At 47.4% G+C, this 16,059-nt stretch overlaps 1 protein-coding gene across 7 annotated transcripts in view; it reads left to right on the top strand.

Moving 5' to 3' along the window:
- The window catches only part of ZBTB7C (zinc finger and BTB domain containing 7C), a 151,071-nt gene that overhangs the window by 89,018 nt on the left and 45,994 nt on the right, over window positions 1-16,059 (top strand). The window contains exon 1 of one of the 7 annotated variants that reach the window (XM_048292689.1): window positions 13,799-13,880. The exons of the other annotated variants lie outside the window; for them this stretch is intronic. The gene's annotated coding sequence lies outside the window, so the exon portion shown is untranslated. Of the gene's footprint in view, window positions 1-13,798; window positions 13,881-16,059 lie in introns of those variants that run through there. 7 annotated transcript variants of the gene reach the window in all.

Below are 16,059 nucleotides of genomic sequence, written 5' to 3'. Positions count from 1 at the left end.
ACAAGGGATGGAGTGCCAGCACAAGAGAGAATGGCTTCCCTCTGCCAGAAGGCAGGGATAGTTTTGAGATTGGGAATAAATTCGTCCCTGTGAGGGTGGGGAGGCCCTGGCACAGGTTGCCCAGAGCAGCTGTGGCTGCCCCATGATCCCTGGCAGTGTCCAAGGCCAGGTGAGACAGGGCTTGGAGCACCCTGGGGCAGTGGAAGGTGTCCCTGCCCATGGCAGGGGGGTGGAGTGAGATGAGCTTTAAGGTCTCTTCCAACCCAAACCATTCTGGGACTCTGTGATTGCTGGCCTTGTCCACAGAGCTTTTCTCCGAGGAATCCTGCCAGCAGGGAGAGCAGCTTTGAAGCTTTTCCCAGGGTAGGGAAGAAACCAAGGAAAGAGTAGATATTTCCTAAGAGTAATCTGGCTGGTCCATCTGGTACTCCCAAAAAGGCCGGTGACATGGCACAGCATGGGGGAAGGCTGTAAAAGATTGGAGGCATCAAAGTAGAAGGTGATTAAAACCCAACAAAATAGCAGCAAGGATGGTCCCCAGGGAGGGAGAAAGCCTGGCAGAGTTCCATCGGGGAGGGTTAGCAAAGGGAGGGTGGAAATTAAAGCAGGGCACTAATGAAGGTCAAGCGTATCTCCAAGGCTTTGGGAAGTAGGAGTATCACTGAGTCTGAGCTACAGAGCCTGCTACTCCAGGGAAGGGGGATGGGAGGGACACATTAATTTGTTAAATGGGTAGAAATAAATTAGTATATAAACCTGTAACATTTGTTTCCCCAGTCTGAAGGGGAGAGCTGCGCTGAGCCTGGTTAGGCTGACGTTTTAACCAGGTTTGCTGAGGTTTTGCAGGTTTTTAAGCCAAGCCTCCCTTTTGGATAGTCTTGATTATAAACTCTTCTCTATCCTGTCTCCCAGTGAAACTGTGTGGACTGGAGATGCTGCTTTTCTGACCTCTCTCTTAAGTGTTTGGTGGCTCTTTTCTCCCACAGACCTGGAATGCTGGGGAGGGAACCTGAAAGGGGGTGGACCGGTTGGGTCACCTTGTCCTAGATGTGTCTGCTTCATCAGTATCACCCCAATCCTCACCTGGCTTAGGCTGCAAACCCCTCCAGAGCTTGTCACCTTTCCAGGGCTCTTTCCTTGCCTGAAAAGGTCAGGATTCTGTCATCCTGCATCCCCCACCCGCATCCCACCCAGCTGCAGAACAAAGTCCTTGCTGTTAATGAGACTCGTTAGGCTCACGTCGGGGAGTGTGTGGCCCTCACCATATCTCATTCCCTCCTCCTGACTGGTTCAGCCATCTCTGCTCCATCCTTCATCTGGGCCAATGCCTGGCACTTGGACTGAGGGGGTGTCACTGTCCCCACCATAAGCAGGAATCTGTGGTGATGGGGTTCAGAGGTGGGCAAGGGAAGATGCTGCCACAACCTTTGGTTCCCTCTCTTTTGCTGATCTTTGTAGAGGGTGTCACTGCACCCACTGCACCTTCTAGCTCAAGGAACCTCCAGGAGCAAGTGGTGTAAGTGTGGCTTGGTGTTTGGATGGGTCAGAATTTGTGGTGAAGTGGCCTGGAAGTGCCCTCACCCGCAGCTGTGTTGTGACTGATATGGGGCAATTCTGCCCCACACAGTTTTGCTATGGGGTCAGAGCCTCACTGCTCTTCCCCAGGGACCCACCACAAACAGGCAGGACACCTCAGCCCAGAGCACCTGGAATTTGGGTGCAAGTTATCCCCGGCTACCCTGGCCCAGCCACCCCACCACCAGCATGGGGGTTGCAAGGTCTGGGCTGCCACCACTTCATGGCAAGCTGAGCATGGCCCAAATGGAGGAGCCTTTAGCAAGACCAAGCACTGCAAAATAGCTTTTTGATGTCGAGCACATCTCTCGTGATTGCACTCCCTGAAGCGACTTCTTCTCATTTACGGTATCTTGACCTAAAGACCTGTCCCAGCAGGAGAAGAACAGGTGGAAATCATGGTGCTCCCCTGCTTCTGTAGAGATCCTGATTGCCTTCTTGTTTCTTTGCTGACTTTCTCTGTTCCCATTATCTCATGATGGGGGAGTTTTTTAAATAAGTAGGTTTGGGAACAGCAAGGCCATGGAGATAAGAGCCGAGACGACTCCTGCGCTCAGAGATTCATTACCTGCTCCCATGTAAGCCAGGAGGGAAGCAAGCCTGCCTTTCTTTTTCTTTTTGTTAATAAAAATATGACACCGGAAATTTAAAAAAAATCAAATTAAAGCACAGAAGGACCTGAGAAAGTGTGGGGGCTACAAACTACTGCTGGAGCAAGAGGGCTCATTAAAATACAAATTATTTAGGAGGACAAACTAGAATGCCATTATACAAAGTGTCACTGACTCTGAGTCCAGCCTAGTGTTTGCCTGCACTTGATAAATGAGTCCATTCTGCTCCTCCTCCTCCTTTTTCTTTTTTTCATATAGGGGAGAAAAATACACAATTACAAGTTCAACCTGTTGAAAAAATTGCATCCTGCTGGAGGAGTCAGAGCCAAACCTTTCAGGTCTTACACATCTCCCTAAACATGGAATCTTGGGTCCTACTCACCTGCTAAAAATCTGGGTGCCTGGATGAACACTGGGGGTTCCTGTTGCTGAATTTGGGAGGGTGTTGCAATGGGGTGCCCAGAGCAACCCCAGCACAGCCCCTGCTTGCACAGCATCACCTGAGCATGGTGCCAACTTGCCCAATGTGCTGGCTGAGTAAGGCTTTTAAGACAAGAAGCCTTTGTCTGCTGTGGTTATTTAATTTTATTTTTTTCCTTTCTCTTCTAAGTAATTTACTCTGGCTGCACCCTCCCTTGGGCTTGAGTGGAGCGGGGGTGGGGGGGGGGGGATGTTCTGCCTCGTCAAGCGTTAGTTGTGGCGGAGGAAAAACACCCAGGGAGCTGAGCTGGAGGCGAGGAGGAAGGTGGGAGTGGAGGTAATGCCTTTTTTGGAGGGATTGGAGTACTTGTGGTCGCGCTCTGCTCCTCAGCCTGGCTGCTCATGGATGCAGAGCCGGGGAGGAAGAGAAGGTGGGAGGCAGGCAAGGCAGCAGGGCAATCCCTGGCAGGGCTCTCACCCACTGAGGGTTTTGTGCCAAGCACAGAGACTTGAAGGCGTGCTGAGGAGTGATGCTGTAGTGATCCTATCTCCCCTTTAGTGCACAGAATCACAGGATCCCAGAATGGTTTGGGTTGGAAAGGATCTTAAAGCTCCTCTCATTCCAACACCTTGCCCTAGAACAGGTTGCTCAAAGCCAAATCAAACCCGACCTTGAGTGTTTCTGGAGATGAGGCAAATACATTCAGGTGAGATAGAAGAGGCAACCAAAATTAGTGACTCTTTGGGGAGATGAAATTTCCTGTGAGCTCCTGACAGTTTTGGTAGTGGGAGGGAGGGGATCACAATAGGGAAGATGATCTTGTGTCCATGGTCTTTGGCTGGTACCTGCTGCATCTTCCCAGTGGCATTTAGAGGTGAGATGGTCTTTTTTTGGATGGGCACCTGTTTTTTATCTTGCATCTGGGCAGCCCAACAAGGTGGCTGCAGTATTCTTGAAGAAAGCTTCACCTTTTGGTTTGGATCACCTCACCAAAACTCTGTTGGTTGGCATTCAGTGATTTTAAGACAAACTGTCTTTTTTTTTTTTTCTCCTTTTGGCAAAGGTTGAAACATTTTGTAATGTCTAGCATTAGGTAAGACTTTTGATTTAATACCTTATCCCCTCAACTCCCCTTCAGCAATAACAATGCATTCTAATCCACTGCTCAGGTATTGATGGATGGGGCCTGTTTGGGTTAAACATTTGGGACTTGAATGGTTGACCTCATTCTGTCCCTGGAGTAGGAGCAGTCAGAGGAGCCATTGAGGAGCAGTGTGAGCAGCAGGTTCTCCATCACTGCTCAGTGGCAGAGTCAAATGGAAATATGAGGCCAGCCTGGCCCTTAGCCAGACTTCATCTCCAGTTCCCATGGGAGACTGAATGTTTAGGACAGGTGCTGTATTGAGAAGCCCTCTGCAAATCTTGACAGATGGAAAAAAATAGGTTGGAAGCTAAATTTTTCTTGAATTGGATTCAGGAGGACAGAAAGACATGAGATCAAAAAAATTCTACCTTTTCTGTGAGGCTGTTTCACGGAGGCCGCTGCCCACCTTCTCTACGTTGGTGCATGTGGAAGTGAGCAATGCTTGAGCTTGGTTCAGGCTGGGATCAGGGAACAAACCTCCCACATCACTCTCCAGGAGAAATGTCACAGTGTCAGTCCAGTGTGAGACCCTCCTCCCCATCCTTGCTGCTCCAGGGTTCCCCATGAGGTCCAGTGAGGGTGCCTAACCTTGATGTGGTCGTGACGTTGGTCAGGGCTTTCTTGGCTCTTGAGATGAGGAGGTTTCCTCTCATCTTTTGCATGATTGAGCAGGTCTGGTCCCTTCCAAGGCAACTGCAGAAGGAACAGGAAGAAGAGAAGGTACCAGACTGTCCTTCCAGAGCTGGGGGAAGACACAAGTGAAGGCTGGGCAAGAAACTGCTGCTGTGGACCTAGCTTGGTGTATCTGAATCACTAAGGACCTGTTTCCTTGCTCCTGTGATACTCTGAAGACCAAAGACATGGACATGCCCCAGGGTTGAGAGTGAGGAGCACACATGAGCTGGTGGGCATGCACTCTTCTCTCTCCCACAGGGCCTTCTTCTGCTCTGAACCTAGAGAAATGCACTCTCACATGAATTTTCTGAGCACCACATCTCTCCAGCATCTACCCAAGCAAGGGATGGATGTTGGCTGGCCACGGCCAGGATTGAGCAACTTTTCCTAAACATGATGTGCCCCATGTGAATATGAGTAACTTCTGGTTTTCTAGGATGGAAGAGTAGAAATAAACCAAACTAAAATTAAATTGAATTGATGATGCCTCAGGAAAAAAAAAGAGATGCTGCTGAGGAGGGTGGTAAGGGTAGTGTAAGTGATGCTGGTGTAACTACCATGCAGCAAAGCTGCTTCATGTAGGGTTGTTTGAGCTTTTAGGCTTGCTAAAGGTTTCTCAAAACCTTTTCTTTCAGCTAGATTTATGGGTCTGGAGCAGCAGACAAGGCCTAGGTATCCAGGTGTTCGGGCTGCCCACAGGGGTGTCATTCTGTGCCTGGTACCTCTGTACTTCCCTTTGGGGGTCACTGAGGTGTCTGCCCATGCATTGAGTGTTTTCCCAAGGGACAGATAAAGCTCAGGGATGCGAAAGGCCAGATGGGATATTCCTGTTACAAAAAGCTGCTTCAAGCTTTGGTTGATTTCCTCAGGGTCACAAAGGTCAGTGTCAGAATAAAGCATGGAAAGGGCTGGTCTGGGTCATTCGTCCTTTCCTGATCAATATCCAACCCCAGATGCAAAGTCCTGCAGCATGGAGTCATTCATCCTGGCCTTCCTCATCCCAGGCTCTGATTTACCTCCTGATACCCACTCCAAGAAGTTTTCCTTAGAGATGTGTGACATCCAACCTTCTGCCTTCCTGCTGAGCCTGGGGTGCACGTCTCCCTGGGAGTATGTGGTCCCCACCACCACCTGCTACAGCATCACCACCCCGATTCTGAACATCCCGCCTCTGCTTTTCGCTGGCTGTCCCCTTCCTCTTACCTTCTGAGGTGCAGTGATGACCCCAGCCAGATGCTGGGCTGTCATCATCTCAGCTCTGCTCAGATGGCTTGGCCTCTCTTGTTTGTCTGGTACATAGCTGATTTATCAGCAGTGATGTTATGTTTGCTTCCAGATAAGAAAATGCTGAATATTGGAGCTGGGATTGAGCCTTGTGAAATCCCCCTGGAAACAGCCCGATTCCCCTCTGACAGCTATTTGTTGGGATCCCCTCTGAATTCCCTGCACATGTGCTTTATTCTCATAATGCAGTGCTCATTTTATAATCAACATGCCACGCCCTGGTAAATCAAATGCTGTACAAAAGCATATGTGTATTATCTCTAAGCAATTATCTTTATTAACCAAACTTGTAATCTACTCAGAGAATGAAATCAGCTTTGTTTGACATGGTGTGTTGGCTGCAGAACCTCTCTGACAAACATGAGCTGCATTTCCATCCTTTGATTCCTCTTCTGGGTGACTCTCGGGAGGGTTCCCATTATTTTACCCATGACTGATGGCAGGCAAGCCAACCTGTTCATCAGGCCATCCCACTTTCCCCTTTAGCAGATCAGTGCAGTATTTGCATGCTTCCATCCATCTGGATCTTCCTTGGTATTCCAAGATTTATTAAAAATTAACATCAGCAGGCCAGAGAGCTTCTCAGCCAGCTGTTGGAGGGCTCCTGGGAGCAAGTTATCCAGGCCTGCTGATTCAAAATTGTTTATCGCTGGTAGATGCTGTTTAACAACCTCCTTGGTTACTAATGGAGTGGAAAGTACTTCATCCTCCTCATGTGATACAAGCACCTCGTCCTGCCTTCTTTCCAGATGCGGAGCAGAAATATTGATTGAACACTTCTTGCCTTTTCTGCATCATTACTTTTCTTCCCATCTGAGGCTGCACTGCTGATTTATACAAAGGCATTATAATATTGCTGGCATTGCTCGCCGTCCCTTTCCATATGCAGCTGAATGTGTTGTGAGCTTTGCTCTGTGACTCTGCACAGAGCAGAAGTCTCTGCTGTGTTGCCTCCATTGCTGGGAGGGCCATTCCTTGATTTGACACAGTCTAGGGCCCTGGGAGAGGCCTGAGGACCAGAAAATTCCTCTCTCTGCCCTCCATTGCTTTGCATTCACTAAGGAGGAGTTAATGAATTTGCAGAGCCATCTGCAAGAGCTCCAAAACCTCAACCCTTCCAGAAAGGATGAGATTTGCCCCCAAAACTTTGAGATTTTAAAAGTTGAGACCATTATACATCTCAACCCATCTGTTAACCCCCTATCTCTGTGCTGCCATGTTAATTTTAGGTTAATCAACCATGGATATACAAGCCCTCATCTCTCCTAGCAGTTACTGGCTGCTTGCTCTCTCCCCTGACCTAAGGCAGAGCTGCTGTTTCTTTCTCCCATCTGTCCTTTGTCATTTTCCTTTCCTGCTGTTTCCCCAGCTGTGGGTTGTTGCAGTAACAAATCCCACAGCTCATGGCAGGGAGGGCAGATGCACTCAGTGATGGGGCAGAGATCTTCCAGGGGCTTCTTCTACTTCACTCAGAGAAGCTGTGGCTGCCCCTGGATCCCTGGCAGTGTCCAAGGCCAGGTTGGCTGGGGCTTGGAGCAACCTGGGATAGTGGAAGGTGTCCCTGCCCATGGCAGGGAGTGGAATGGGATGAGCTTTAGGGTCCCTGCCAACACAAACCATTCTGGGATTCTGTTGTGAGTTACTGTGGGAGATGCTCACAGCTCTCAGCTCCTTACTCATAGGATTGTAGCTTTCAAATCTCCGCTTTGGGAAGAGAGTCGAAATGTTTTATTTAGCAGAAAAAGGGTTGGTGTGATGAGATGCTCAGAAACTAGAGCTAAACATGTCCAGGCAAAAAAAAAAAAGGAAAGAAAAAAAAAGTGCAGATTTTTTTATAATGAGACTAATAAACTTCTAGAAACACTTGCCAAAGGATCAAGGCAAGCCCCTTTGATTTGAAATCTTCCAGCCAAGACTGCCTCTGCTTCTAAATGTGGGAGGGCAGGCAGGAATGAGAGCCTTGCTGCAGAAATTACTGGGTGAAGTGTTTTATTTTGTATGAAGCTGGAGGGCAAAATACATGATCATAACGGTCCCTGTTGCTTGAAAATACAGATATGAAATAAACCTTTGTTTTGTAGCCTAAATTTCTTACGAAGTGTGGTCTGAAATCCATGAGTAGATTTAACATGGATGTCACAACCTTGAATAATGGAGTGATGGATGTTAAAATCTTGAATAATGGAGTGAATGTTGTGAGGGGAACAGGCAAAAAAAAAAAAAAAAGCTGTTCTGCTGTAAAGTTTGGGATGGCAAGGGATGAGGATGCCTGGGGAGCGAAGATGGGAGCTGTGCAGGAAAATCCTCCTGCACCCACTCAAGGGGGATTGATCGGCCGTGTTCAATATTGTGTGTAGCTCAGGTCCTCCCTCCTGAGTACCGCGTGAAAACAGTGGAAATAAAAGCTTGGCTTTTGCTAGGAAAAAGAATGACCTGCAGTGTCAATTTTTTTTTTTTTTTTCTCTAGGAAGAAGGGCTGAATTCAATGTTTTCCTTTCTCACTCCATCCTGCTGCAATGCTTCGCTGTGCGGCCGGGCAGGCTGGTGAGCAGATAATGAATCTGCCGAAATGTGGTTATTGATATAGCTGAGATCATTATACCTGAGGGTCTTGTGAGCTTTCCCATCTAAAGGGGCATTTTTCAGAAGGTTGTGGTCATGACATAAACAGTCTCATTCCGTCTGAAATCTCAGCTGGCAAAGTCCTGAGCCCGGGAAGATTTTTTTAAATACATTATCAGAATGGTAAATCAGGTCAGCTGCATTTTTATTTTTTCTTTCAGCTAGGAGAAGTAAAATGGTTCATTTGCCTCCCAGTATTAATGTGATGCTCTGCAAGGAGCTGTGGCCTGATCCACAGCTTTTGAAAGCAAAAGAGATTTGTTTCCACCTACATCAGGGTGCTTCTGCAGAATTTCTTATTTCTGGGTGAGGATAACTTTCCAGTCGGGGAAGGAAAGCAAGTGATCTCTGCAGAGGTTTACCAATGCTTGGAGGCTGAAATGCTGGCTATGATGGGCCATTGGCTTGGCTGTCCTTAGCCCATCCATGTGTAGGATGGTGTGAGTGGACCCAGCAAGGAGCTGCGGCTCATTTTGTGTGAGAGCAAAGCAAAAATAACCCGTTGAGAAATTACAAGGCGGGGAAAGCGTTTCAAAATTGCAGCTGGGACTGTGAATTGCACAGGGAGGTTTAAAGTGATTGTGGTGGAGGTCAGGCTGCTCTCTGCAGCATCAGTAGCATCTGAGTCTTTGCAGATGCTCTCCAGCACCTCCCTTCCATCCCGCAGCAGGCTGTATTTGGGTTTTTGCCACCCATCTCAAATTTGGTCTGGGGTGCTGAGGAAGTTTTTTGGCATTGGGGATGGTGGCACCAAAAAAGTGGATGTTCAGAAGTTCCATGTGGTCTGGGCCTCCTTGGGGGCTTTAATCTCACCTGGCTTCAGCTGCCCTGGGGCATGAGAGGTACCCCGGATAAAATTATGCACCAAGCCATCAAGCTCTGAAAAGAGGATCTTTGATCCATGTTGTGCCTTTTATTGTTAACATCCATTTGTGTTTAAATTTCATTTTATTGCCATTTATTTTTAATTGCCCTCACCCAGTCCCAGTACTGCACCAAGACAAGCTGAAGCAGACTCAAATGTCTTTTTCAGTGAAGAGAAAGGGAGAACTGAAGCGTTGAAAGCGAGTAAAGTGACCTGATCTAGTGGAAGGTGTCCCTGCCTATGACAGGGGAGGTTGGAAAGACACAGTCTTGAAAGTCCCTCCCAACCTAAGCCGTTCTGGGATTTTTATGCCCAGAATGTTGCCTTCAGGCATGTGTCATATTTAGCCAAATACAGGTTTAATGGAAAGTTTGTGCAGATGTTTCGCCATGTTCTTGCTCACGTGAGATTTTCCTCATACCCTGAAGCTGCACAGGACCAAAAAAGATTGGGAACTGTGGAGCAAGAAGGATTTGGGAGCTGTGGGGCCCAGAGGTGGGTGCATTTCCAGGTCAGGGGGAGGTCAGGGGGGCAGATCTTTCAAGAGTTTCTCAGTGAAGCCATATGTTGTAGAAAAATCCTTCCATGTAGTTGCACATATATTGTGTAAATATATGTATACATACACCTGTTCAGTATCACCTTGGCTCCATCCAGCCCTGTTCCTTGAAAGAAATCCAACTGTGCTTTCATTCCTTGAGGAGGACTCTGGGTAGAATAATTGACTGTATTTCCACTGGAGACAATGGAGCCTCATTGACTTCTGCTTTCCGTAACAAAGCACTGGGGATCCCTCAGGATCAATCTGGATTACAACCATTAAGCTTTCAAATATGAAATCACTGAGATTGTTTAAGGAAAGCGCTTCATCAGCATTGGTTTTCACTGATTTCCTGTAGAGCTTTTTGGTTTTTTGGATAAGGGTATTATGGCAGCAGTAGATTTTTATATAGACACATCCTGGACCAGCGAATCTGCCCAGTCTGTGGCATGATGTAACTGGTAATTCAGCCTCTTGCTGGAAACTGCTCCCCATCTGCAGGATGTGGGGCTACTAGCAAGGAAATATCTACCCATTCATCCTTTCCCAAGGTCCACAATTCCCTTTGGAAAATGGAAAAGCAGCAGCTCATTTCTGCACCAAGAGAGACCTTAAACAAGTCGGGAGGTGTCCCCATCCTACTCCCTCCTGCCCCGCTGGTGTCCCAGTGAGGAAGGTGTTTGTCAGGATTGTGGGCTCACATCTCTTCCTTCCCCTTGCTCTGTCACCTTTAAAATAAGGCCAGCGTTTGGAAGCACTTAGGCCAGGCTTAACTTTATTGCCCTGTTGGAGTTCATGGGGATACGGACCACTGCAAACAGAAACACGTGCGGGTGTGTGGGATGGACACCTCGGAAAAAACCTCCGCAGGCTTTTCCAGGTTTCCCATTTCAAGCATCTTTGGTGAGATTTAGGGGGATGAAATACTTCTCTGGGATCTATTTCTTACCAAAATCAACCTGTAAAAAAAAAAACGGTTGTTTTTTTTACCACCGTGGTAAATTTGGCAATGAAATAGGGATGTTTGAGGAAGAAAATTGTTTTCCTTTGAAAAATGTGACTGATGCAGCAAATCCTGTTGCAAAAAATATCTTCCTGTGGCTCTCAGAGATGTATTCACTGAAGCTGATTATTGGGTTCCAAGTAGAAAGTTTAAAATCAGCCTGAAAAACTGAGGTATGAAAGGAAAATACTGTACCATTTCACAAACACCCCCCCCCCCCCCCCAAAGAAAAACTGTCAAAATTTATTTTGCCCGTGAAAATCTTTACATTTGATGATCATTTATTTTTCTGATTAAACAAGCTTCCTTCAAGTACTCTTCTGGAAAGTTTTCAATTCAATATACTTGAAATTAGAGTTTTCCTCAGCTGGGATAAGCAATCACTGCAACCTTTTCTATTATATTTTTGCTAGGTGTTCCTGTTATCCTTGTGAATCAAGGTGGGGTCTGGCACAATCCTTTCTTCTCTTTCTCCTGCTGTTCTTATTTCACACCTCTCTAGAAGTACTTTATTTTCTTCTCATTTACAGTGTAGGAGACCTGTTCAGCCTTCTATTAATGGTGATGATAAAAAAAAAAAAAAAGTGAGCTAATTTCAAATATAGAAGGGCAAATAATTTCCAGGGTTCAGTGGGGACTTAATTGGTCTGCAGTGGTTTTGGACTCAAATTTATCACTGAGACGTTTCAATTGTCATGGTCCACACCCAGATATTTTTCTGTATGGAAGTACTGGGTCTGGTTTGCAAGAATTTGGGGTTGGAATTGTTTAGACTAGAAAAACCCTGAAGTGCAACCATTCCCTCAGCTCTGCCACTAATCCATGTCCCCAGGTGCCACATCCACACGGCTTTTAAACCCCTCCAGGTGCGGGGACTCCACCACTGCCCTGGGCAGCTGTGCCAGGGCTGGACGCTTCCCATGAAGAAATTTTCCCTAATACCCAATAAACCTCTCCTGGTGCAACTGGAAGATGTTCCCTCTCCTCTTGTCCCTGTTCCCTGGGAGCAGAGCCCGACCCCCCTGGCTGCCCCCTCCTGTCAGGGACCTGTGCAGAGCCACAAGGTCCCCCCTGAGCCTCCTTTGCTCCAGCCTGAGCCCCTTTCCCAGCTCCCTCAGCTGCTCCTGGGACTCTAGCCTGTTCCCCAGCTCCATTCCCTTCCCTGGACATGCTCCTCCTGGTGCTGAGGACATTTCCATACACCCTGATTATAAACCATTTTGAGAAGCAGCACCGTGAAAAGCATGCTTTGCTAGCTTGGGACAGATGTAATTTTTTCTTCAACACATTGGCTTTGGTGAATTGATGGAGGCAAATCTTTTTGATGGGAAAAAAAAAAAAGTAGGTTTTGTGGGAAATGAAGAGTAGCATGATTTTGTGCTTGAGGAGCTTGGGTGGGTGGTTGCTTGGTTTCTCCCATCCCACAGGGGATGCCAGCTACGGGAGTACCAGGAAAAGCAGTGGGTGGCAATTGGTGTTCCTCTCCATGCCGACTTCGACAGTCACTGGATGCTGCCCAAGTTTTGCTCTGCCCTTATCTGGGGCCAGACACATTGTTCACTGCGACTTCATTTACTGATTTACCCAGACACTCCTTAGAAACCCAGTAGTCAGAGGAGCTGCAGATAGTGGTTTGGGTGTGGGGATGGAAACAGCATTAATGTTTTTTTTCCTATGGACTGAGAAAGCGTGTAATAAAAGTTTCAAAAGTAACCGTGTGCTGAGCACGGAGCTCTTCCAAGCCGTGTCTGGGAGTGCCAGGTTGCCCTAGGCTATCTTACACTTGATTTTGCCTCATCCTTCAGAAAGATTTCTCTTGTATAAACAATTTTGGTTGTGATTTGGGGTTTTTTTTGAATGTGCTTCTTTGAAAGAAAACCATCAGAAAGGCATGTAAGTGGAACCTGGTGTCCAGCTGCTCTCATCGGATTTATTGTATTAACAAAAACACGTATACCTGTGCCAGAAAGGAACTAGTATTTTATGAAATGCGGTGTTTTAGTCAGTGTGACCTCTCAATTTGGGGCAGAATCTCAAGAATAAGCTGCTCCCTAGTGCACCCAGCAAGGAGGAGAGGAGAGAGCCCAGTTATTTATCACTCAACACGATGGCCAGCCCTTTGGGGTTGTGCACACGCTGGCGAGCTGGGCTTAGCCAGGTGAGGCTGCTCATGGCTGCTGAGACGGGCTCCCGAGGGGTGAATCCTCCTCTGGGGACATCCTTGTGGCCAGGGGCCATGGGAGGTGCATGTGGGATGGGATTGTTGGCTGTCTGGTGCAGTTGAGGTGGCCAGGAGTTGTCTTCCAAAGCTGAGTGCTGGGGTGGGGTTTGGAAGCCCCACACTGGGCACTTGGGAAGGTTTTTCAGTCACTCATTCCTTGGATTGGACACCTGGGTTGGGGTCTTGTCACCAGTACAACTCAGTGACAGAGGACTTGAGTAACCAACCTCCCCGTTTGAAGATACTTTCCTCCATCTTCTTGCTTGTTTGGGTCATTCATGTGCAAACCTGATTTTTTAGTTAAATTACAGCCAGTTCTTTTTTCAAAAGAGGTGGTTTTCACCCCCCTCCCCAGATTTACCCGTCTCAGATGGGTGCACGGTTTGCAGGGGAAGTGGAGCAGATCATAGGAAAGTCAGCCACAGAGTGACCTCTGTGGGGGCAAATCGGGGGTCGCCAGTTAGACGAGGGAGGGGCTTGTCTGGCTGAGCAGAGAACAAAAAGAATGAGATAAATCCGCTGTAAGAAAAACGAGATTTAAAAAAAAAAAAAAAAAACCTTAAAAAAAAAAAATCAAAACCACAACAACCCCCCAAGTTTTTCTTTCTGAAGAACTTTGTGTGCCGGTTTAAAAAAGGAAACTTGAACAGATCCGGTAAAAATCAGTCCGTGTCCTGGGTGTTGTTTAGACCTTAATAGTACAGGTGGACGAGGAGGGCCTGGTGCCAAATACTTTTGGTTTAGAGGGAGTGGTGGGAGTGAATTCTCCCAACCGCTCCTAGAAAGGCTTAACTTTCTGCACACAAATCAATGACAATCTCCGCTTGGCTGCAGACACCCGGGGAGCGACGCTGCCGGATTCCCCGTGCAGCCACAGCAGCCGAGGGGAGGACGAGGGTCGGCACCTGGAGAGGGAAGGTGGGTCAGATGCTCTATTTTTGGCTGCTGAAATATGTGATTTTTAGTTTTTAACCCCCCCCCCCCCGCCCCCCTCCAGCTTTTAGGGGTTTTGCAGGATATTGAGGGGAGGGGAAGGTACTTGAATGTATTGCTCGGAGGCTAATCGTGCTCATGTTGAAAATCTTTGGCGCGTTGGAGCGATCCTCTGTACTAATCTGTCGCCATTTACATGTGTTCTTAATTGCTGTTTGAACTCAAACCCGTGAATCTCTGTCTGATTTCTTTCCTTGCTATCTTGAATCTTTACCAAGCCCGGAGATTTTGGCTGTACATCAACACCTGTGCGATACAACTTCTCAATTCTCAGGGCTTTTTTTTTTTTTTGTAAGTCCAGCTTAGTTATATGTTTATTTGTTTTAGATAGGAAATACCAGTGCAAAAACAGATCTGCCAGTATGTCCAGCTGGGAAAGCAGAAGAGATCTCATGAGGCAGTTGATTAATATTTAGAATAGAATAGAATAGAATAGAATAGAAATAGATATTAATAGAAATATTTTAGTAGATGGAAATATATAATAGAAATATGTCTATAATAATACAAGATAGTACTTACTATATTTCCATTATATATTTTTTTATACTTTCCTATTAGTATTTGTGCTGAAGGAGTTTTTGTTTCAGTTGTTCCTTGCAGAAAACTTGTGGGAAAAAATCCCGTTCTCCTCTTGAATAGTTAAAGCATCTCGGCAGATTTAATGCTGGCAAAGAAATTGTGATTAAAGATGTGCTGGGAGGCATGGTTGGGAGGAGGTCGATGCTTGGTGCAGGGTTAAGCCCAGCTCAAGCTGACCTGCTCCGTGCTGCCTGTGCTGCAAGCATGCAGAAGCCGCAGGGTCCTTTATCTGGAGACCCCATATCTGGAGCTTGGGTGTAAATCTCAGTCTATCTTGGGAACTTTTTGCTTCTTAGCTAGCAGATGGGATGCAGTAGGACAGTGTGTTGCACCTAGTTAAGCGCTTATATTTTTAACAGCTCCTTCTCGAGATGAAACGCTGTTTCAGCAGCACAAATCCCCTCTCCAGCTCCCCGACCCCATGTAGGCAATTCCCAGATCCACGCCGCGGATAAAAACAACAGCGCTGGTTTTGTTTAAGGTTGGGCTGAATGAAAACAGGAGGGGAGGAATGTGTTCGGCAGAGGAGGAACCGGCGCTCGGCCATCCCCGCGCTGCTCCCTGGCGCGCGTCGGGTGGACACAAACCCTCGGCGCGGCCGTGCGCAGACCTGCAGCTTGTTCTGCCCTCAGAAGGGGGATGTGGAACCCCCTTCCAGTTCACTCAGGTGCAATATTTGGGGAAATGAAGCTGAATAGGACTTTTTCCTCCTCTCTGCTTGGTGGAAGTGGAATCAGAGAGGAGTTTCTCCTCCTGGGAGGATGTTGACGTTGCTGGGTCTATCCGAGAGCTGTTTGCAGGGAGTGATACCATGGGCATGGCCAACCTTCAGCATCTCCAGCACCCCACACCGGAGAGGAAACCTTTTACAGGCTTCTCGATGCATAATCCTGATGTAATCCACACCAGGACAGCCCAGCAAGGCTCCTAGAAAGGTAGAGGAGACGCTCTGTGGTGTTTCCCTGGTCTTCCAGTGCCTTCCATTCACCCCCACCACTGCAGCAAGGACTTTCCAAACCCATACTCCAGAACAGGCAGCGTTTAACACTCACTTTTTTGCCTGTGCTTGACGCTGTTTACTTCAGGTGCCAGGCAGTGAGGAGTCAGACCCGGCGTGGTTTGAGCGCTGGAGCAAGCACTAGCTGGAGAACCTGGGATTTTCCAGCGAGCCCGAGGCTGTCCAGCACCTAACTCCTGGAGCCTCCTTTGAAATTCCTCCTCTAATTAATAAATAAGTAGCAAGTTTCACTGACATAATTTCGGAGCTATTGCTCTTAATTAAATAACAAGTTATTAAAATAGTTTCAAAACTGGAGTCTTCCCCTGCCCAGTTCGTAGTCCTTGGTCTTTTTCCCATTAAATGTCCCTGGTGGAAATGCCTTTATACACTTGTAACTAATTAGAAGAGGTGTGAGGATCTCAGACCGCATAGAAACACTGTGTTATTGAGTGTGTGTGTACGATCCTGGAAACCAGGCAGTGAGGGGAGGACTCATCCCTGCCCCTGCCAGTGCCCCTGCCT

Source organism: Corvus hawaiiensis, chromosome Z (genome assembly GCF_020740725.1).
Source record: "Corvus hawaiiensis isolate bCorHaw1 chromosome Z, bCorHaw1.pri.cur, whole genome shotgun sequence".
In the NCBI taxonomy this organism is placed as follows: domain Eukaryota; kingdom Metazoa; phylum Chordata; class Aves; order Passeriformes; family Corvidae; genus Corvus; species Corvus hawaiiensis.
This window is presented reverse-complemented; position numbering and strand designations above follow the sequence as displayed.